Genomic DNA, 22,812 nt, shown 5'->3' with positions numbered 1-22,812 from the left:
ACATTACATTAATGCATTGTATTGACTTATAAATTCAGGTAAGAATAATCTGCACACAAAACATATATGATGTATTTCACTCCAGCATTTATCCCTGATATAATGGCCTACCAAGCTGATAGCATGATATAAAAAATAGCAGGCTATTTACTTTTAAATCCAAACACAATTTCTAGACTGTATATGGAGCATGGAAATTACAGATCTTGTTTGAATCCACTGGCATTCAGTAAGGGAATGAGTACTATGCTTCTGAATATATCAGTCTAGTGTGTTTATACATCTGATGGTCTGTCTGCTGTCTGTAAAAGGAATCTGGAAGACTAGGACGGAGGTAGAAGTTTGCAGTATACAATACTGAAGTTAGATCAGATAAATTTTTAACTGTTATCCTGATATTGACTTAATATTAACACCAAATCTCTTTATTGGTTCTCATACAGGTCCTAAGGAAATTGAACAATATTACAGCAGTTTTCTATCAGTGAGAAAAGCATTTCAGAAATCTTCAGGATGACTCAACCTGAATCAAATTACCTAGCATTTACTTAGGTAAGGAGCACTCCTGCAGGCAATTATCACAGATTAGCTGATATATGGTGTCTTGTTAAGCCACAGTAAAGATCTAGATCTTCTAAGCCTCAGGCCTTTACTTTGGAATTAGTTGTAAACTCACCAGGGCCTTGGGAGTCTTGTATGATGGCACACAATTACATCCATGAGCACAATTATATTTAAAACTCCTTTGTCTCATTAAAATATGTTAAGTGGCTTTGATAGACACAAGTCAAGACCTAAAAGTCTGTTGTACGTATACTATTACTTTATTATCTGGCAGGGCTAACATCCATTAAAGATATTATTTTTTTGTCTCATTCATTCCATGATGTTCACTATTTTGGTTGGGTGCACTTTTTAAACACTATTTGTGCTCTATAATCTTTTAGTATTGTATGATTATATGTCTTTAAGCCCCAAAGTTGACTACCTTGAACTTATAATGAGCATATTCAAATTTAGTAATTATGGTTCTAGACCCTGAGCTTGCCTAATGTCTGTCATAGAAAAGGGGGAGGGAGGGGAGTTTGTTTGCTTGTTCATCTCATTTCTTTAAGAAATCAAATTTCTCTACTGGGAAGTTTTTCCATCCTCTTTTAGACATTTCTGATCTTTCTTTTATTCTGCCACTTCTAAAATACATGCAGTGAGAGAAATCAAGCACAAATATGTGAAAATACATTAAAATTTTAACTGAAGTAAGAGCATCTTGTGATGTACATGTAGAATCTTACACCACACCTCAGCATGACAAAATATGAGTTCAAGTTGTTGTTCTGTCTTGGAGTTCTGTTGTCTCTTTCATTTTCTTTCTTTTTCTTTTTTTTTTTTTTTTTTTTTCTCAGGCAGACAACCATTTTTTATGGGTAAACTTCTTTTTTAAGTCTTATATATTGTCTACACACTTGCCTGTTTACTAGACGATAACAAGGAATAGAGAAGAGGGACCAATAATGGAAAAGAACTATGGGAGAGGGAGGATTATTAAACACACTTGAACCTCCAGAGGCAACATATTTCTATCACTACCTCTGGCACCAAAAGGAGTTGGCATAAGAACAACTGCCTCATTTACTCTTCTTTAGTGCAAGGAGACATAGTTACTGGTAAGATTTGTACTACCCAAGCAAATTTTAAAAAAGGATTGTTTTACTAATTGTCATATCTGTACTGAACAGACTTCTTCCTATGTGCTTTTCAAATTAGAAACATGAAGCATATTAAACTGATTAATTGCTATGTGAATCCAGGATCAAGCTAGTTGAAAACAATGACTTGTATGTCTAAAATTATGGGACATAGAGTAATACTGGTAAAACAAGAAGATATTTGTAATCAGCTAGGAATTCTTATAAAAATTGCAATGAAATTGTTATGAAATCAATTTAAATTAAATTTATTACCACCATCAAGTGTAACATCGCATCTTCATATTATTCTTTTATCTAAGCTTCTAAGCTTATCTAACTAGGAAGGACTGGAATATTCTAGGGCCTAGGACCTCCAAAGAAAAGCCACATAATATGAACAAAATCAGCTTTCACAGACCCAGAAGTGTGTGATACCAACAGAGGGAGGAAAGTTTGACAGTGTAGAAGCCATAAGGAGAATTGAAATAGTATGTTCTTTTAGCAGGAATAGTTACAGTTCCCATGCCCATGAGGAATTAAGAATCCCAGGGTATGGTTGCAGTGCAAATGCCATCTGCCCTGTGCAGCAGTAAAGAAGCTGTTATTCACTTGCAATTTGTTATACACCAAAAGTAAATACATTTCAAATTTCAAAAAGAAAATACATTTCAAAGTATTGAAATAATTACAGTATGTGATCTAAGATGCTCAGAACTTTCTGTGAAGATGAAAATGGGAGGAAATATCATGCTTACAAAACAGAAGGCTTGAACTCTGGACATTTTTCCTTTTCTATAGACTCTATATGATTTACAGAATCACAGAATCACAGGGTTGGAAGGGTCCTCAAGGATCATGAATCTCCAACCCCCCTGCCACAGGCAGGGCCATCAACCTTCACACTGAGTACTACACCAGGCTGTCCAGGGCCCCATCCAACCTGGCCTTGAACACCTCTAGGGATGGGGCATCCACAACCTCTCTGGGCAGCCTGTTCCAGCACCTAACCACTCTCTCCGTAAAGAATCTCCCCCTGACATCCAACCTAAATCTTCCTTCCCCCAACTTAGAACCATTTCTAGTTGTCCTGCAGTTATCAACCCTTTCAAAAAGTTGATTCCCCTCCTGTTTGTAGGCTCCCTTTAGGTATTGAAAGGCTGCAATGAGGTCACACTGCAGCCTTCTTTTCTACAGGCTGAACAAGCCCAGCTCCCTCAGCCTGTCCTCTTAAGAGAGATACTTCAGTCCCCTGATCATCTCTGTGGCTCCTCTGGACCTCTCCAACAGCTCCTTGTCTTTTTTGTACTGGGGGCTCCACACTTGGATGCAGTACTCCAGATGGGGCCTCACAAGAGCAGAGTAGAGGGGGACAATCACCTCCCTGTCCCTGCTGGCCACCCCTCTTCTGATGGAGCCCAGGATATCATTTTCCTTCCAAGCCACAAGGGCACACTGCTGGCTCATGTTAAGCTTTTCATCTATCAAGACCCCCAGGTCCTTCTCCACAGGGCTGCTCTCAGGGACACTCCTTCCAGTCTGTATGGATGCCTGGGATTTCTCCGGCCCAAGTGCAAAACTCTGCACTTTGCCGTGTTGAACCTCATCAGGTTCACCCAGGCCCACCTTTCTAGCCTGTCGAGGTCCCTCTGGATGGCATCCCTTCCTTCTACTGTGTCAATTTACATTCTCTTCCTACAATTACTTGTGCCTTGACTTGTTTCTCTGTACAGCATTCCATATTGTTCTATTAACAAAAGCTTGTTAAGTACATGAAACTAACTATATGTGTATGCTTTTGCATGATTATGAGTGTAATTTCTTTCTGAGCCTCACTGATTGCTGAATAATAGATTTTCCAGTGTAAGGGAGAAGATAAGCTCTGCCTTCTTTTTTGGTATTGTGCCTCATGTTAGGTCGAATTAACAGAACATCTATATGGACCTGCAAGGATAGTGGGATGGGAGTAGTGCATATATGCATATGTGCTCTGTTGTGGCTGCAACTTTCCTACATTTGTAGGAGTTAGAGAAAAACTTGGTGTGGAATAAGTCTGAAATGCCATAGCTGTTAGGCAGGGCTGTGAAGAAAATGCTCATTCTCTGTGGAGCAGCAGCAGATCAAAACCAGATTTGTGCCAGCCCTGACACGACAGTAGAATGCTTCAGTGAGATGTTGAACAATGGATAAGCCATGGGTAAACTTGGCTTTTTCTCCTTGCAGGCAATCCTACCCTCTTAGTATTAGTCTTGCCTAGCTTCGCAACTGACAGCATAGATATCTACAAGTACTCAGCCTAGTCTCTCTTTATGAATCACAGAGAGTACCTTGGGGTGCAGCTGATCTAATTCTAAAGTAGGCATTTAAAATAGGCCAGAAAAATCGTTCTCAGAAGCATAATGTCAACCATTTACTGGATTTGAGTTTGATCTATCATATCCACACTCAGTAGGCTGTACAATAATTTGTGCATTTATAAGTGTTTTCATTGCCTCTGTCATCTTGAGGAAGGGTCTTAAAAAGATTTGCAGCCATAAGGAAGAAGAACAGATGGTGTAACAGCTTCACCTGGCAATGAATAACATATACATATGAGGACTACTCCATACCGATGCCTTTCTCCTCTAAGTAATAGAACAGTTTCTTTACAGGACAGCTGGAAGGACTGCTGAGCCCCCTTCCATTCTCCTGAACACAATGGCCTGGATCTGAAAAAGAACTGAGAAGCTGAGTTTCCTGGCATGACTAACATTTTTGCTCAGAAAACCAAAAAAAAACAAACAAACAAACAAAAAAAAAAAAACAAGGAGAAAATAGGTAGGGTAAAAAGAATATGGTAAAAATAAAATTAAAAAAAATATATATGTTGCTTTTGTTTATTACAGTGAATTATATTTTCATATACTTGTATGGCAGGAATGAATCTGAAGTTGAGTTGCTACTAATGGAGACAGAAGTCAAACGGAAGTACTCCTTTAGCAGAGTAAGAATGTCTTTGGAAACTAGAAATGCTGAGAAAGTTTCCAGGGAAAATATAAAATCTAGAGATCTAGTGAACCGATACAATCAAAGTACGTTTAGAAGATTTTTCAAAGACAAGTGAAAACTTGGATTCAAAGCAGGTCTCAGAGACCTTTCTATCAAAACAAACAAAAAAAAAAAAAAAAAAAAAAAAAAAAAAAAAAAAAAAAAAAAAAACAAAAAAAAAAAACAAAACCAAACCTCTATGGAAAAAAAAACAAAATAGTCTGAAGTAGAGATTGAAAATCTTCGATGATTCTTCCATGGAATTGTCAGACCTTGAACAAAGATCTAGTTTAGCTCAATCATCAATTGAAAACAAGACTTAGAGACACATAAAGGGTGGGAATTTTTTATGTTACATTAAAAAAAAAAAGAAAAAGCAAAAATTTCATTTTAAGTATTAACACTAAAATGTTAAGGTAATTTCCATACAAGGTTCTCCAAAGACTGAGACAGAAGATTTAAATATCCCACCCAGTGCAGTTCTGCTTCATTTTATGTGACATTCCTTAATACAGCTATCAGCAGAAATTAGAAGTAGCTTAAGTATTTTAGCAGATCCTCACTGTAGTCACTACTGAAGTTGCTTTTTATTCTATAATAGAAAGGATAATAACATTCTGTATTTATCATGTAGAATCATAGAATCATAGAATCACCAAGGTTGGAAAAGACCTAAAAGATCACCCAGTCCAAAAGTTCACCTATTCCCAATAGCTCCTACTAAACCATGTCCCTCAACACAACATCCAGTCTTTCCTTGAACACCCCCAGGGTCGGTGACTCCACCACCTCCCTGGGCAGTCCATTCCAGTGCCTGACCACCCTTTCTGAAAAGTAATACTTCCTCATGTCCAGCCTGAATCTCCCCTGCCGTAGCTTGAAACCATTCTCCCTGGTCCTATCACTAATGACACGAGAGAAGAGGCCGACCCCCAGCTCACTACAACCTCCCTTCAGGAAGTTATAGAGAGCAATAAGGTCTCCCCTGAGCCTCCTCTTCTCCAGGCTGAACATTCCCAGCTCCTTCAGCCTCTCCTCATATGGCCTGTGTTCCAGACCCCTCACCAGTTTCGTTGCCCTTCTTTGAACACGTTCCAAGGCCTCAATCTTTCTTGCAGTGAGGGGCCCAAAACTGGACACAGTACTCGAGGTGCGGCCTCACTAGTGCTGAATATAGGGGAACAATCACTTCTCTGCTCCTGCTTGCAACACTGTTTCTGATGCAAGCCAGGATGCCATTGGCCTTCTTGGCCACCTGGGCACACTGTCGGCTCATGTTCAGCCGAGCATCAATCAATACCCCCAGGTCCATTTCCTCTACGCAGTCCTCCAGCCACACCGCCCCAAGCCTGTAGCGTCGCCTGGGGTTGTTGTGGCCGAAGTGCAGGACCCGGCATTTGGCCTTTTTGAAACTCATCCCATTGTCTCCAGCCCAGCTCTCCAGCCTGTCCAGATCCCTCTGTAGGGCCTCGCTACCCCCAGGCAGATCCACACTTCCAGCCAATTTGGTGTCATCTGCGAATTTACTGAGGGTGCACTCGATGCCCTCATCCAGGTCATCAATAAAGATATTGAAGAGGACAGGCCCCAGCACCGACCCCTGGGGAACACCACTCACGACCGGTCGCCAGCTGGATTTAACTCCATTCACCACCACTCTCTGTGCCCGGCCCTCCAGCCAGCTCCTTACCCAGCCAAGAGTGTACCCATCCAAGCCTCTGGCTGCCAGCTTCTGCAGGAGAATGCTGTGGGAGACAGTGTCAAAGGCTTTGCTGAAGTCTAGGTAGACCACATCAACAGCCTTTCCTTCATCCACCAGATGGGTCACTAGATCATAGAAGGAGATCAGGTTGGTCAAACAGGACCTGCCCTTCATGAACCCATGCTGGCTAGGCCTGATCCCCCGGTCACCCTGCACATGCCGCATGATCTCCCTCAAGACGATCTGCTCCATAACTTTCCCTGGCACCAAGGTCAGGCTGACAGGCCTGTAGTAGGACTTCAGTGTTTTATAAACGCTAGTGAATCCATAAGATGTAATTGAAGTGCTACTAAGAAAAGCAGGTCTGTTTGTTTTTTTTTGTAGTTTGTTTGTTGGTTGATTAGTTTGGTTGATTGTGGGGAGGGTTGTTTGATTTTTTTTTAACTCCTGTCAGTCAAAAATTCTGTGTGAGGTCTAACACAATTGTCTCTGTGTGACCTGAGGGGAATATTTCTAGTGCAGCACATACATGAACAGTGGGAAACTAGACTAAAGATTAGGTATATATTCTCATATATGAGAATTAGAATATCCTCATCCAGTGCTGCTGCTGAACATGTTTTGTCATGAAACCACAGCTGTGCTTGCTAGGCCTGGCCTACTTGAAAGACCAAAGTAATTCAGGTACTTGTGCAGAGGTTTGCTCATCCACCAGCATGTTGTAACCACGAGCCTGACTGGTGTGCAATTCTTGTCTTTCCTCTAGCTAAATCAGATAACTCTAGAGCTCTCCTGTTGATAATGAAGACTGGAGGAAGATATTCAATATCAGTCAACTCCTTTTATGGAGGCAACGTGATGATTCCCACTATCCATCTGCCGTGTTCACCTAACGATACACTATCTGCCTTTCTCAAGGTCATAAAGCTCAAGAAAGCATTTTAAACTGCTCCGCAAAAAGAAAGTATTTCACCACTCAGGCTTTCTGGATGCAGGTTAGTTTGTTTCTGAGACCACCACAAATATTCCCTCCCATTCAACTTCACTGAGTGCGTAATATTTATAATCTTAGCACATGTACCTCTGGGAGAAACAATCCCAAGTTTTGCAATCAAGTCATTAGGCTATATATCTGAAGTGTGCAGTGCCTTAGACCGAACCAAATGATAAGGAGAAGAGAGCTGAGAGACAGAAGGTGCAATGACATGTTTGAGCACCAGGGATCTGATGCCTGACAGTGACAATGCAAAGAATTGGAAACAAGTTTCCCTGTGGGTCCTGGCATTTTCCAGACATAAAGGTGACACATTTTCAGCCTAGGTTTGGGAGTATGGATTTATATAGTGCAGGCAAACACATCTGCTGCATGTGTAGTCTTCTCGCTTTGGATTAAAAATTAGAGGAGAAGAAAAAAGCGAGAAAAAATTTGTTGGCCCCAGGTGGTACTTTTCATGAAAGATTATTTTGTCACTGGAGACTAGGGAGAGTTAGAACAGTTCCCAAAGTTGTCCTAAAACCTAACTTCATGCAGGTAGTCTGTATGCAGTTTGGGAAAAACAAAAACAATCCACAGTTAAAGAATGTCAATGAAAGCAAAAGATGAAATAAAAGTTTCTTCCTTATCAGATACACGCCAGCTAAATGAGGGTGAGAATCTGGAATGAGTGCCAAACATTGAAATATGCATGAATACCACACAGTCAAAGGAATATTCCTCCAGAACAAAGTGCAGAGCTCTGTCAGCAAAGGAACATTGTTTTTCTCTTTGTCCTATGATGAAAACAACAATCTCACATTATGTGTGTTGTCCCATTTTGAGATAGGTCTATGTAATACATGTTACACTGAAAGAATACAGTTTTCACTAAAACATTAATAAGCATAATTAGCTTAAAAAGTAAAGGGAACTCAAAATGATTAGGCAAGATTTAATTGGAAAAGAAGGCTTTTAATTCACAAAATCACAGAATCTCTCCAAAGAGAGATTCTTCAATCTTCCAATGCCCATTCTGTCTGCAGAGATGATTAAATACACCTCAGTATCTCCCTCCTGCTCGTTAGAAAACTCTCATTTGTTCCACGCGTAGATCTTGTACTCTTCTTTTCTCAATGACTTTCTCTGCCTGGGCTGCAAGCTCCTAGCCACTTGCTATTGCTTTCTCTTTATTGCTTGTCAGAATAGGAAGTCAGGAGCATTCTGCTGAGTTCAGTAACTCCATAGGGAAGGGACAGTCTCCCCTTTTCCACATGGACCACTCATTCTCTTTTTAAACCAACAAAATATATCCCTGAGCACAAACTGGTAGAACAGGCATAGCAGGTATGTGTAAAACAACTTTAATAGCCTTAAATCTACAAGAATAATGGACAGGAATCTGTAGAAAACATTCACACCAGATCACCTTAATAATTTATACAAACTAGAACACAATTTGCACTTCATACTAGTCCTTTTCTGTCTACCAAATGCATGAAGCCAAATGACCTCAGGCTGAAGGAAAGTTTGCACTCATAGCTGAACTTCATGGCTTACATCCAGCTGTGATTAGCAGCCAGACTTTCTGTGTTGGCCCCTCACAGATGATGTGTTGCAAAAGCATCATTGAGATATTGCATCTTCCTCACTTTCTCCAAGTATTTTTGGTTCAGTCTTTATATGTCATCACAGCTGGCCACTTTCCTTATAGTTTTAAAGAGAGATATACCTTGGAGACAGATGTACGTTCAGATTGCTTGGCAGCAGAGGGTGTATTTCTGGAGCCAGGAGAACAAGATTAGAAGGTGAGATAAACATATGTTTTTATCTCTCAAATAAAGATTGGCTTCTGTAGTACCTTAACTGTGAAACCTTGGAGCATCCAAAGGGCTTTGGAACTATGAATTTATAGCAGAGGGAGCCCATTTTTCTCAAGTTAAAACATCAGGTGTTTTCTTTGATTTTTAGTACTTGCTATAAATCAAACAGAAATATGAAACTTGATTTTATCACTCAACACAAAGACCATTTGGGACACATTATGGATGGGAATTTTGATCAATGTTTATTGATTAATAATAGGGAAAGCAGTTAGTAGTTGTAGAGAGCGTGTTGCAACTGTTTACGAAAGTTAGGTCTAGGGAGAGCAGAGATATAATACAGGTTTCAGTTCCTTTTTTTTTTTCATTCATAAATGTCCTTTGTGACTTTGAAAAGTCAGAGACTGACATCATTTCTCTGCTGATGTCAACATGTGGTTCTCTATTAATTACAACTGAATGAAGAATGAAGCTTTAATCTAGCAATTTTTGTGTTTCTGAGAAAAACAGAAGAATTAACAAGTTTGCATGTTTGCATATGCCACATTGTAAAGTAAGTTGATATCACTACATTTATGTATACTATGCAACTTACATACTGCACCTATTGCATCTATTTTGTAGTATAAATATACACACACACTTGTCCTTGTAGCCAAGGTGATGAAACTGTTTTTTCTTCATGCAGCTTCATTCTACAACACTGAAAAGGTTATACTGAAAAGATTGAGCATGCATAGGTAATGCATGTATTTTGATTCACTTCTAAGTCTAAACAAAAGTACCACACTGCATTCTTTTTGTTCTGAACATATTTCCTCTATAAAAAGTATTGCTTTTGCTCCTGTTTGGGATCAAATGAGCTTTTGAAGCCCCAAAGGCAACTTTGAAAAGAAATTTAAAAGGATTTTATGCTGCATAGTATTCCAATATTGTTAAAATATCTGTGAATGTGTTGCTAACACTAAAATAGGAGATAATGCCATGAAAGTCAATACAGTATAAGTTAGCTCAATGATAATTAAAAATGCTTTATGTTCAATCTGAAGATAAATAAAGCAGTAAAGAGTTAGAATTCTTTTCAGTCCCAATCCATCAGTGTACTTAAGCACTTTCAGCATTGTCATATGAGTGTTTTGACTGATTTCTATTGAACTATTCCAAATCTGAAGTACTTTGCTAATGACAGTGTTTTGCTTTGCAGGATCATATAGAACTATAAAGATTTCTGCCTAGTGCAGGAATAGAAGAGAGAATCAGACAAGAGGACAAGGGATAAGCGACACCATTTCAGAAAGCTATCACACTTACGAATATCAGCATATGCTTCATTTAAAGTCTACAAAGCATTTTTAATTCAGTGCAGCAAATATCATACAAAGGAGAAGATAGATTCTGTCTCTTGATGTTAGTCTTACACAACACAGGTTACTAGAATAGCTAAGTGGATATTACTCAAAACATGAAATGTTAAAGTAGTTCACAGTCCTCCAACACTTAATTATTCAGCTGCCAATCTGGTGAGAATATTTTTTAAAAACTCCCCTGAGAAAGTTTACCTACAAAGTGCTGTAACAGAATCAGGTAAAGTACATACTGGGATTTTAGAAGTTTTAGTGTAATATAAAATAAATCCTCCCAGGTGAAGTGAACTAAAAACTAAACTTGCAGTTATACTAAAAGAAAGAACATTAGAATGTGTAATATCCTCTCTGTAGCAGTGGTCAGAAGTACATGCCCTTAGAAGAGGGTAGGAACACAGGAACCATGTAGTGATATCGTCATCCAACAAATCTGTAAGTTGTGTACTCTGGATTTTTGAATAACATTGACAGATTTTCTCTTTCATGAGTATGCACAGCCTCTCCATGAACTGGGGTAAATTTATACTTTCCACATCATTTTACACTGAGTTATATACATGGATGAAGAACTTATTTTTTGTTTGATCTGAACCTGCCTTTTGCAATTGTATTTTGATGCAGCCTAGTTTTTGAGTTGGAAAAGAAAGTAGATTACAGACCTCTACTCACACTCCCTGACTCAGCTTTTAAAATCTCTGTTTTATCTTCATTTGATTATCTTTCCGATAATTAATATGAAGTGATGAGACTTCTTATTCCTTCCTTTCTTGAATGTTTCCCCAGACCTCTGATCAACCAAGGCACTCTACTTACCGTCTTTTCCAGTTTTATGGTATTCTTTTTGAGATGGGGGAACCAGTATTGCATATAGCACTACCAACAAAGCTATGCTGTAGGTACATATATTGGCATAATGATATTTTAGTTTTTGTTCGATGGTCAAATACACATTCATAACATTTAATTTGCCTTTTGGATTGCTGTTAGTCCCAAGCCTGATGGTTTTTTGGTGTGTTATAATCTCATTTTATTACTAAGTAATGTTTACATACATTCTCACTGTTCTACTTGCATAGTTATAATGACATCTTCTTATCTGTGTCCTTATACATTAATTTATGAGAATTATTACAAAATTAGAGTAGGGTTTGTGAAAAATGTGATGGATGTTCATAAATTCGTGTTAGAAAAGAAATCAGCTTTGCTTTGGGCCATGCAGTCCTTGCAGCAACTCTGCTCAGTGCTTGCCACAAATAAGCTAAAGTCCGAAAATTTAGAAACATATACAAACCTACACAAAATATTACATGATGATTCGGTACTTGAAGTAGTAGAGTGTGCCTTAAGGCTCTGCAGAATAAAGGATTTAAAAGTTAAGTTTCAGCCTCAAGCATTCTTGTCCTTGATAGAACAGCAGGAGGTAAGGACTGCAGGCAAAATTGTCATAGCCTGAAGCCAACCCAGCTGCAACAGGAGAAGAAAGCAAGAGCCAGACAAGCCGACAGAATCATATGCCAGCAGCAGGACAGCAGTATGAAAAACTGATCCCAGCCAAAGCTGGAGACACTATATTACCAGAAATTGGAATTTGGAGTTATAGTAATGCATTGTTTCATTTATGAAGAAGAGATGACATAACTGTGAACTATACATCAAGCTCACTAGCACTGAGCACTGAAAAGAATTACAAGAATAATTTCCCAAAAACTCTGAATCAGAAACACAATTAGATGCTATTAGACATCAGAAAACTCTGAATCAGAAACACAATTAGAATGCTGTTACAAATAACAGCAACAATAGAAAGCTATGTTACAAGAACATGACTAAGTTTCAAATTCAAGCAATCTAAAGTTTGGATCAAAAGCACTCAGAGTTTTGGCAGCTTTTTTCTAATCCTTTGTGTGCATGAGCTACAAGATGATCATTAATTGCATACTCATTATTTTTGGATGGGAATCCTTTTTCACTCAAATGCACAAAATCGATCATGTTCACTTAGCAAATCTTCAGAATTGTCCAATTTTACTAAGAAGTGTTTTTGTTGATCTCATTCTTCTGTTCTTTCAGATAACCTAATTTGTCTGGCAGATCTTTATAAAAAGTCAGATGGAAATGGAAACAAAAACAACAAACTGAAATGCAGCAGCAAATGGGAAATTCTGATTCTCTGATTCTAAGTATTCAGGTTGGAAAATGCAGTTTAAATGGTTAAAGTTTTATAAATTTATGAATAATTTTTAAAAGTCACTTACAAGGGCAACAACAAAAAGTCCAACTAAAAAAAATGGTAATTTTAAAAAGTGTCTTGTAAGATGTGATTGAATCCAAGTAGTAGGCAATACTAGCAGCCACATCTGAGAGAAACTTCAGCCTTTAACTCCAAATATACTTTTTTTTTTTCCCGTGGACTATCCACCTGTAAGTTTAAAGGCAGTATATAACTCCTATTCTACTTTAATTTCATTAGTATTATTTTATAGAAACATAATATTTACAACATATTATAGAATTATAATAATTGGTTTCATAAGGATATGTGTGTCATGCAATGAAATGTGTCTATCTGATTGACGTGGATTACCAGATTTAGAGAGTGGTTTACCACTGAACAGATCTAGCTTTTTCTCAAGAGATTTTCCCTTGTCTTTGAGTTTTTGATGTCTTAATCTGTCTGAGATATCTTACATATGGCATCTGCCTTTCTTAACTGCTAATCAAGACTGCTAAACATATGAGATTTCCTCCAGAAATGGAAGAAGTGCAGGTTTTTCTCTGTCTGTCTTTTAGAAGCTGATCTGGATTTATAGAGAACAAGCCCCTTAACAGCTAAGTAGAATTGTATTACTAGTTTTGATACTGCATTCATTCTGTCTTCCAAAATGGTAATTATTTTAAAATATTTCTTCATGATTTCTTCTGCATTTTCCTACGTGTGGGGCCAGAAAATTTAAAAGAGCAGGGGCAAAATGCTGCATGCCCTAAAATGAACAGTGCACCTGAAGAGGTGAAATAACACCAACAACACAATCTCATGAAAGCTGTCATGTCTCAGAGGATGTGAGCCTTTCTGGAGCTTTATATCATGCACGCAACCTTTTTGCATATTCAGGAGAAATACTGATAGACAACAATCAAAATGTTCTCTGGCATTAAAAGTAGACAGGAGGCTCCCTAGGGAAAAAACATGACGCCAGATTTTCAGTAGGGGACACTTTCCTCAACAATGCTAGAGCATATTTTTATTAGTCCCACAGGGAGAGGATTAGCTCATCTCCCATCCATCATGTCTGCGCTGCTCATCTAGACCTCTTCTCGAAGCCATGGAGAAAGATAAATGAATTAAACCCCTTTCTGCAGTGACTGTTTAGGTGATTGCAGAGGTGTGACCTGGACAAGTGGCTTAGCCTACGCATCTAATTTTAGGGAGAAAAATTAAAATGAGATTATTACTAATGATTTAGAGAAACCCATCTGGAACCCTAGGCCTGAAATTTTTCTTTCCCCACACTTGTAAAAGTGGCAGTTCCTTTCTCCTGTTCATAGATGACCATCTGGGTGACTAGGAGTTGAATTACCTTTCAGATGTCTGTGTCTTTTCCAAGGCTGCTTGAGAAGAGCTGTTACTCAGGCACCAACAGATGACTCAGTCTTCATGGTGATCTTCTTGACCGCCTTCAGAATAAACTATCTTATTAATAAACTATCATCATAAGTATGATGTGGTGTCAATGCTAGGAAATGAAAAATAGTCAACAGAAAACAAAGACAGTAAATCTTTGAAGCGCTGTACTGTTAGCAAAGGATTCTGTATTTCTTATAAATTGCTCAGGACAGTGGAACTGTAAGTATCCTCGAACCTGAGAAAATGGAATGGGTAGCAGAAATTTCAGTGAAATTCTGTCTTCAGCCAGAAATTGCAGTATGTCTGCTCTCTGCCTACCAAAATCTGCCCCTAATGTGACACGTTAATATTATGTGTAAATCTGCAAGGAGTGATCTCTCTAATAATTTGTCTTCTCTAGCAAACTTTCATATCAAAGCTTTCATTCGGTACTGATGGAAATGAACATACATGCTGGCTGAACGTGAGCCAGTTGTATGCCCAGAGGGCCAAGAAGGCCAACAGCATCCTGGCCTGTATCAGAATAGTGTGCTAGCAGGAGAAGGATTGTTCCCCTGTACTTAGCTTTGATGTTCTGTCTGGATAAGAGGGCTCTCAAGGGAGATCTTATCACTCTCTACAATTACCTGAAAGGAGGTTGTGGAGAGGTGGCTGTCAGCCTCTTCTCCCATGTAACTAACAGTGGGACAAGAGGGAATGTCCCTAAGTTGTGCCAGGCAGGATATTAGGAAAAATTAATTCTCAGAGAGTGGTGAGGAGTGGAGTCACCATCTCTGGAGGTGTTCAGTAACCGTGGAGATGTGGCACGAAGTGATATGGTTTAGTTGGCATGGCAGTGATGGATTGACATTTGGACTGGATGATCTTAGAGATCTCTTCCAACTTTAATGATTCTATAATTCTATTCCTTCTTTCTTTCTGGATTATTAATTAGTGTCTCTGGGATACCTGAGAATGCTGCATAAAGTATTTGTTGATGCCCATAGATATTATGAGAGTTTGTTTCATCTTTGATCCATACTGAAATATCATAAATATCCATATAAGTACATGGTAGATGATTTCTTTTTCTAAGACTGTAATAATAATTCTAACATATATTCTCAGGATCTTATAGCAGTAGAAAATGATTTCCAGAAAAGTAGTGCATTAATTTTTCCTTTTCTTTTAAATTCTTTATTCTCCAATTCCACCTTTCTTCATAAAGGAAAAACATCTCTGCCATTTGCACCTTGCCGCTGTGCATTAAACTGATGGCGTTTTCAACGCCTTTGTTAAAAAGTCTTTGTTCCTTATCCCCAGCACTTACCATACTTTGCATGTGATAATTCAAGAAAATAGAAAACACAGGTGATGTTTTAGAGAAGAACTTCAGAACTGTCAGCAGCTTTACACATCAGGTGTCTGAGCATGAAAAGAATTATGAAACAATACAAAAGTATCTTTGTGAAACACAGAACACTGTCTGCTGATATTTCATTTAATTCCAAACAATTTAAAATTTCTTTTTTTTTGCCAGAATAATACTGCTTTCTTGAAATTAATTACATAATGATAAACTTCCTTTGAAGACTGGATAAGATATAGCCAAGATATATCATACTACTGCTTTCATGCAATGAAATGCTGTAAAACTATATACAAGTTACAAAGTTATGAAAGTCACACACCTATTTCTATTGCCTCAATTTTCCAACATAAATAGTTTTTTAATGCACTATTAAAAAGTGTGCTTATTTTTAAATGGTGAAGCAGACTTTCTGACTTACAACAGGAATTACTGTGAACTAATACTAGAAAAAAAATGCTGAAGATGTGCTTCTCTAATTTATTGTTTGGGATATCGGGACAATGAATAAACCTGTGTTCCTGGCAGTGTTCAACCATCTTTTTACACAAAATCCACTGGTATTCTCAACACTTGTCTTCTCAAATTAGACAGATTAAAAGGATCATTCAACTGCAATCAATAATTAAGATGGATCTTATCCGAATTCTTCTAAAACAAGCTCATAATTGGGTAGAATATTTTGATGTGGGGAAGGAACACAGTGACCATTACTTCCAGACACTGCTCTTCTCGGCTTGAACGAAAATGAGATTTGTCGTTAAGAAAGCCAGCTCGAGTGTGGGAACTCGACTGCTTAAAAAGGTCTTTGAAAAAGAAAGGAATTATTAATGCATTGGGTGGTTGGCATGTCTATCAGCTCCTGAGGTATGTTTGATATCATAATGAACACCATAGCCAGCAAGACTTCTCAGTGCCCAGCCCCTTTTGGCTCAGGAAATTGTATGAGCCAGGTCAGTGTGACACTCCTGCACAGGGGGAATAACAGAAAGTTTTGCTTGGGTTTTACTGAATTTAGGTTTGCTTCTTGGTGGTATTACAGAGGGTAATACTCAAAGTGGATCATCTTTTACTTACTTCACAGGATGAGTTTTCAACAAGATATTGAGCACTGGAACAGGCTGCCTGGAGAGGTTGTGGAGTCTCCTTCTTTGTGGATACACAAGACCCATCTGGACGTCTGCCTGTGTAGTGAACTTGCTTTAGCAGATGGTTGAACTCAATCTCTACAGGTCCCGTCCAGCGTCTACAATTCTGTGATTCCAGAAAGAACTGGTTGTAATAAATGGCTACAAAAATAAACCCCAAGTGTATGAAATATTGTAGGAGTTTCAAAAACTGAAAGAAGACATAAGGTTCTTAAAACTGCTTATGCACTATGTACAAAACTGGACACAGGTGAAATGTTGCATTAATACTTCAATGTTCTCCTTTGAAGTGGCAGCAATAGGGAATTTTTGTTGGAAAAGCCAGGCTGATTATTGTCATTAACTCTGATCTCCTTGGTAGGTATATTCAGGTTACTCCTGATAAATTATTATTATTTTTTTAATGTATTTTTGGCTTTATGTAATAAATTGAAAGTAATCTCAGAAATAGCAGATTACCAGTTTCACATAATAAGTAATTTAATTTACTTAACAATTTTTCAAAGATTTTAGAATATTTATCCTAAGTACTTTCCAAAAAGGTTTTAGTTATAAACTATACAAATCTATTCTTCATTGTTATAAACATTAAACAACTTTGCCTACCTACCAGCTGCTACTCAGCGCAGCTGTCAATATGGCCAACAGCCTTATTCAAGACCATTAAAGCAAAAGAGCACCTATTTTCTGCTACGAGCTACCACCTTTCACCCATGATGCACAAAATGGAAGTGGAGTACCATTTACTGGATTAATATTATCCAGTGTTTACAGCTAATGGATTTGTGTTACTGCTTCATTTTACAAGGCCTCTTTTCGTCTTTTAATTTATCCTCAGGTCTGCTGCTTTATTTTTGTTCCATCATCCTCATAAAAGCCATTATCTTTCCATTAGCAAACCCGTTAAATAACTCTTCATATGCTCTTTGATCTGTCCAGCAGCCGTTTGCATTCTTTGCAGTGAGTTTTTCAATTACACTCAAGAATTTTAAAATATGAGTTCGCTGAGAGCTACTTCACGCGCTGTGGTACATTTAATTAACATAGGATCGAGGAAAGATTTGCAACCATGTTTCTGCTCTTTGCTGCCATAACAACTCCTGGTTTCTTTTTCTTTTATGCAAATTAGGTCACAGACATTTATATCACTGAAAATTATTTAAAACTTTTTTACATAGTAGTGGACCAAATATAATTCTCAATGTCTGTATGGAAAAAAAAATGTGCTTTATTTCTGCATTTGATGATTTATCTGAAAATCCGTAAGGTTCTTCAGACATTGTGTACTGAGAGTACTTTCTGAATGAGTCTGTGCTTGTTTGATTTCACACGTAATCTTTTTTTTATTTATTCCTCTATTTGAACTATTATCCCTGCCAGCAATTGTGGAATGTAATTCTTTTCTTAAGGTACATCTGCTTTGTTTCCAGTGTGTGACCACAGATTTGGTTAACCTTGTCCAAAAATGATACAGAAAATAATCTTTAAACATCAAGAGCATCAAGTTAGTTCATTAACATTAAAAATATGAGTATTGCCTCAATACTGAACTGACCCCTTCCTGATGAGAAGCTAGAGTAACATCATTTTTTTTTCTATGACTCATCTCCAGTGTCAAATTTCTTTTTCACTGTAATCCACAGCAGATCACTCTATAAACATGTGTCTTGCACAGAGATATAGTGACACAAAAATGAGTGCAACAGAGGAGAACTGTTGTTCTTCATGACTTCATCACAGGGGATTTTTGGTGTGACTATTTCTCACATGATCCACTGCTGCTCAGCTTTCTTATGCAGAGATGTAAATGAAAAGTTTGTTGAAGTCTTCAGGCTGATGCATGGATTATTCTTTCTAGATGCATCCAAGGACTTCTTCCCTTAATAGCTCCTCTGCTCTGAGCATGATTCCTACTGAAATCAGGTTCAGAACAGAGGGTAATATTTTATCACTGACATTTTGACCAAAAAATACTCCAGTCCAATACTCACCTCAGCACTACCTATAGCTGCAGGTAGGTGAATTTCTATATTAAAACAGTCCCATTATGCTTGATTATAACTCCCTGATGGCATTAGCTTTCTGGATAAAAGAAACTTTTAATTTCTAAAAGAAACTTCATTTTGCTGCTGCTTAACAAGCAGAAATCTTGTCTGTCATGTTCAGCAAACTACTGAATTGTTCAGAAGCGTTGACAGTAACTTACATGACATAGAATCACAGAATCACAGAATCACAGAATCACAAGGTTGGAAACAACCTGCAAGATCACCCAGTCCAACCACCCTCCCATTCCTATCAGTGCCACAAGCTACTAAACCATCTCTCGTAGCTCCTCATCCAGGCGCCTCTTGAACACTGCCAGGGATGGCGACTCCACCACCTCCCTGGGCAGGCCATTCCAGTGCCTGACCACCCTCTGAGAGAAAAAGTTTCTCCTAATATCCAACCTAAACCTCCTGTGGTATAACTTCTTGCCATTTCCTCGGGTCCTACTATTTGCCTGGGAGAAGAGGCCAGACCCTTTTGCACCACAACCTCCCTTCAGGAAGTTGTAGAGTGCAATGAGGTCTCCCCTGAGCCTCCTCTTCTCCAGACTGAACAATCCCAGCTCCCTCAGCCGCTCCTCATAAGACTTGTGCTCCAGACCCCTTACCAGTTTCGTTGCCCTTCTCTGGACATGCTCCAGGGCCTCAATGTCTTTCTTGTAGTGAGGGGCCCAAAACTGAACACAGTACTCGAGGTGCGGCCTCACCAGTGCTGAGTACAGGGGGATGATCACCTCCCTGCTCCTGTTGGCCACACTATTTCTAATGCAGGCCAGGATACCGTTGGCCCTCTTGGCCACTTGGGCACACTGTCGGCTCATGTTCAGCCGAGCATCATCCAACACCCCCAGGTCCCTTTCCTCTTCACAATCGTCCAACCACTCATCCCCAAGCCTGTAACGCTGCCTGGGGTTGTTGTGGCCAAAGTGCAGAACCCGACACTTGGCCTTTTTAAACCTCATCCCATTCATCTCAGCCCAGCGATCCAGCTTACCTAGATCCCTCTGCAGGGCCTCCCTGCCCTCAGGCAGATCGACACAACCTCCCAACTTGGTGTCATCTGCAAACTTACTCAGGGTACACTCAATCCCTTCATCTAAGTCATCAATGAAGATATTAAACAGGATGGGCCCCAGCACCGACCCCTGGGGGACACCACTTGTAATAGGTCTCCAGCTGGACTTCACTCCATTGACCACCACCCGTTGAGCACGGCCCTCCAGCCAGTTCCTTATCCAACGGAGGGTAAAACTGTCCAAGCCATGGGCAGCCAGTTTCCGCAGAAGGATACTGTGTAAGACCATGTCAAAGGCTTTGCTGAAGTCTAGGTAGACTACATCAACTGCCTTTCCCTCATCTACCAGTTTGGTCACCCAGTCGTAGAAGGAGATGAGGATGGTCAAACACGACCTGCCTTTCATGAACCCGTGCTGGCTGGGCCTGATCCCGTGGACAAGCTGTGTGATCTCTCCCAGGAGGATTTGTTCCATGACCTTCCCTGGCACTGATGTCAGGCTGACAGGCCTGTAGTTCCCCGGATCCTCCTTACGGCCCTTCTTGTAGATGGGAGTCACATCAGCAAGCCTCCAATCCTCTGGAATCTCTCCAGTCAACCAGGAGCGCTGGTAGATAGCCGAGAGCGGCTTAGTGATCACCCCTGCCAACTCCCTCAGCACCCTAGGATGAAGCCCATCCGGACCCATGGACTTGTGACTGTCCAGATGGAGGAGGAGCTCTCTAACTGTCTCCACCTCGATCTCCGGGGAGATATGCTGCATGTCAGCCCAGATATCCAGATCAGGGCACAAAGTGCCTGAAGATAGCTGGTCTGACTATTAAAGGCAGATGTAAAGAAGGCGTTGAGGACCTCAGCCTTCTCCTTGTCATCTGTGGTCACATTCCCTGCCGCATCAATTAAAGGACAGAGATTATCCTTGGGTTTTCTCTTGTCATTGATATATTGTAAAAGGATTTCTTATTCTGCTTTACTGCAGTGGCCAATCTAAGTTCGAGATGGGCTTTCGCCTTCCGGACTTCCTCCCTGCATACCTCTGCAACTTCCTTGTAATCACCCCTAGTAGCCTGTCCCTTCTTCCACAGGACATAGACTCTCTTTTTCTTCCTGAGTCTTGACAGTAATTCCCGGCTCATCCACACCGGTCTTCTCCCCCTACGGCTCGCCTTACGAACCACCCCAGACACAAATTGACAAAGCTCTCTGGAATTGATACTAAGAGTGCAGGCTACTAAGATAGAACAATGTGACACTTGAAGAATAATCACTCTGAACTTTCTAGTGACCTTTTCTGCCTCAGGGATGATTGCTTTTATGAGATAAAGGTGCAAAAAATTGTTTATGAACTAAATGGACCATAACCTCTCCATCATTCCATTTTGCCATTGGTTCAATTTACCAAAGGAGTTACAGGATTGTGATCTGAGTCATAAGGGAACTACTGATACACAACTTGTTTTTTTAAGGAAGTCTTTCCTGCCAAGTAAAAAATTTTCTGTATCAACTAAAGAACACAAGTCTTTGGATTTGCTCCATTATCATGTAGTCTTTTACAGCGGTTTCCCCTGTTCTGAAAGCAAAGCAAAATTAATCACTTTCTCTTTCTTGTATTTTCTGTATCTTCAAAAGCATAAGGCCTATTGAAAAGCCTTTGTATTCTGGATATCATCTCAACAGAAGTTTTTAAAAGTGTCTTTTTTCCCCCTTCACAAAATCTTTGTGTTCTTACATGGTGTTGATGTGTTTTCTCTGACCTCTGTAAGAATTGTATCAAAACTCTGCATTGGAGGGTGTCAATGAAATTCTAGCTATAGGATTTTCAATGTCTGTTATTGTTTCACAAGAGTTCTCACCAAGGTACTTCAGGATATTTTAGGTTATTCTTATGATGTTGTAGTTTTATTTAATGTGAAATGGCTGAACTAGGCTGTTTTTTCTCTAACCATTGATTTTTTTTTAAGAATTACTTCCAGTACAAGATATGACACTATATAGTTAGCTTGTTTTGTTTTGTTTTATCTTTTTATCTGAAATATTTACTTTTACCTTTTAAAATATATGTATTGTTCCTGAAGAGCAGGGTACTGTTTACATTACTGAAAAAAAGGGAAGGTGTATTAGCAATCAGTAGAGAAGATAAGAATGAAAACCTGCTGTGATCATTTCAAAACCATTCTAAAGTACATGTTAAATTAATTCTGATTGACAGTAAAATTTTACTATTCTGTCCTCTTGACACCAGGCAGGGGAAGGTTTTAATTGCTTTCAAAATAACGGAAAACCTTCTCTGATGCCCACCCTTCTTTCAAATATTTTTTTGTATTTGTTTCAAAAGTGAGATTTCAGGCCCACCCCCTCTGGGTATTTGCTTTCTGAAAGTAGCTTGGCCTCCAGTTTCTGCACTGAACGCTGGATTATCAAAATGTTTACTGACATCTGCCTCAGAAAGTTTTTGGAAATGTATTGATTATTCAGGTTAAATACTACTTTGATGGCTATTTATGTCATCTATCTCTGGGATTATTAAATCTTAAAATAGCTATGTTTATAATTTACATTGAAATATTCATTAAAGTCTCTTTATCTAGAAATAACTGTAGCTTATCAAGAGGAAATAATAAGAGGCCTTCTCATTCAGATATCCTCACAACATTCGTATTTGTCAATCCGTGGTGACTCTCAGATTTCTCACTAGAAAATGCACACATATCTTCATAGTTATTTAGTGAGCTCAGTGTGATGCTCTCAGCTTTGTGTGAGAATGGTTAACAAGTTAAATGAAAAGACAGAATACATTTTTGCTCTGTTTGGAAGTAAAAACTTGGCAAGTTTCTATTATATGTGGAACAATTGAAAAGGAGAAAAACATTTCTATTAATGTTTGAAATAGAAAGAAGAGAGAAAGAGAGAGAGAGGGAGAGAGAAAGAGGAAGGAAGGAAGGAAGGAAGGAAGGAAGGAAGGAAGGAAGGAAGGAAGGAAGGAAGGAAGGAAGGAAGGAAGGAAGGCAGGAAGGAAGGAAGGAAGGAAGGAAGGAAGGAAGGAAGGAAGGAAGG

General features: G+C 39.0%; 1 long non-coding RNA gene across 3 annotated transcripts in view; it reads right to left on the bottom strand.

The window, feature by feature from the left end:
• Positions 1-22,812, bottom strand: part of LOC122174867 — an 89,193-nt gene that overhangs the window by 38,258 nt on the left and 28,123 nt on the right. The window contains exons 2-4 of one of the 3 annotated variants that reach the window (XR_006177243.1): positions 16,625-16,801; positions 14,153-14,308; positions 8,736-9,168 (exon numbers count right to left, since the gene is read on the bottom strand). This is a non-coding gene — a long non-coding RNA (uncharacterized LOC122174867). Of the gene's footprint in view, positions 1-8,735; positions 9,169-14,152; positions 14,309-16,624; positions 16,802-22,812 lie in introns of those variants that run through there. The other 2 variants (XR_006177242.1, XR_006177244.1) reach the window with 2 other exon arrangements.

This window comes from Lagopus leucura, unplaced genomic scaffold (assembly GCF_019238085.1).
Source record: "Lagopus leucura isolate 7727_CA_CO unplaced genomic scaffold, USGS_WTPT01 Super-Scaffold_73, whole genome shotgun sequence".
Taxonomy (NCBI): Eukaryota; Metazoa; Chordata; class Aves; order Galliformes; family Phasianidae; genus Lagopus; species Lagopus leucura.
The sequence above is the reverse complement of the archived record's forward strand: the minus strand, read 5'-3'. Positions and strand labels throughout refer to the sequence as shown.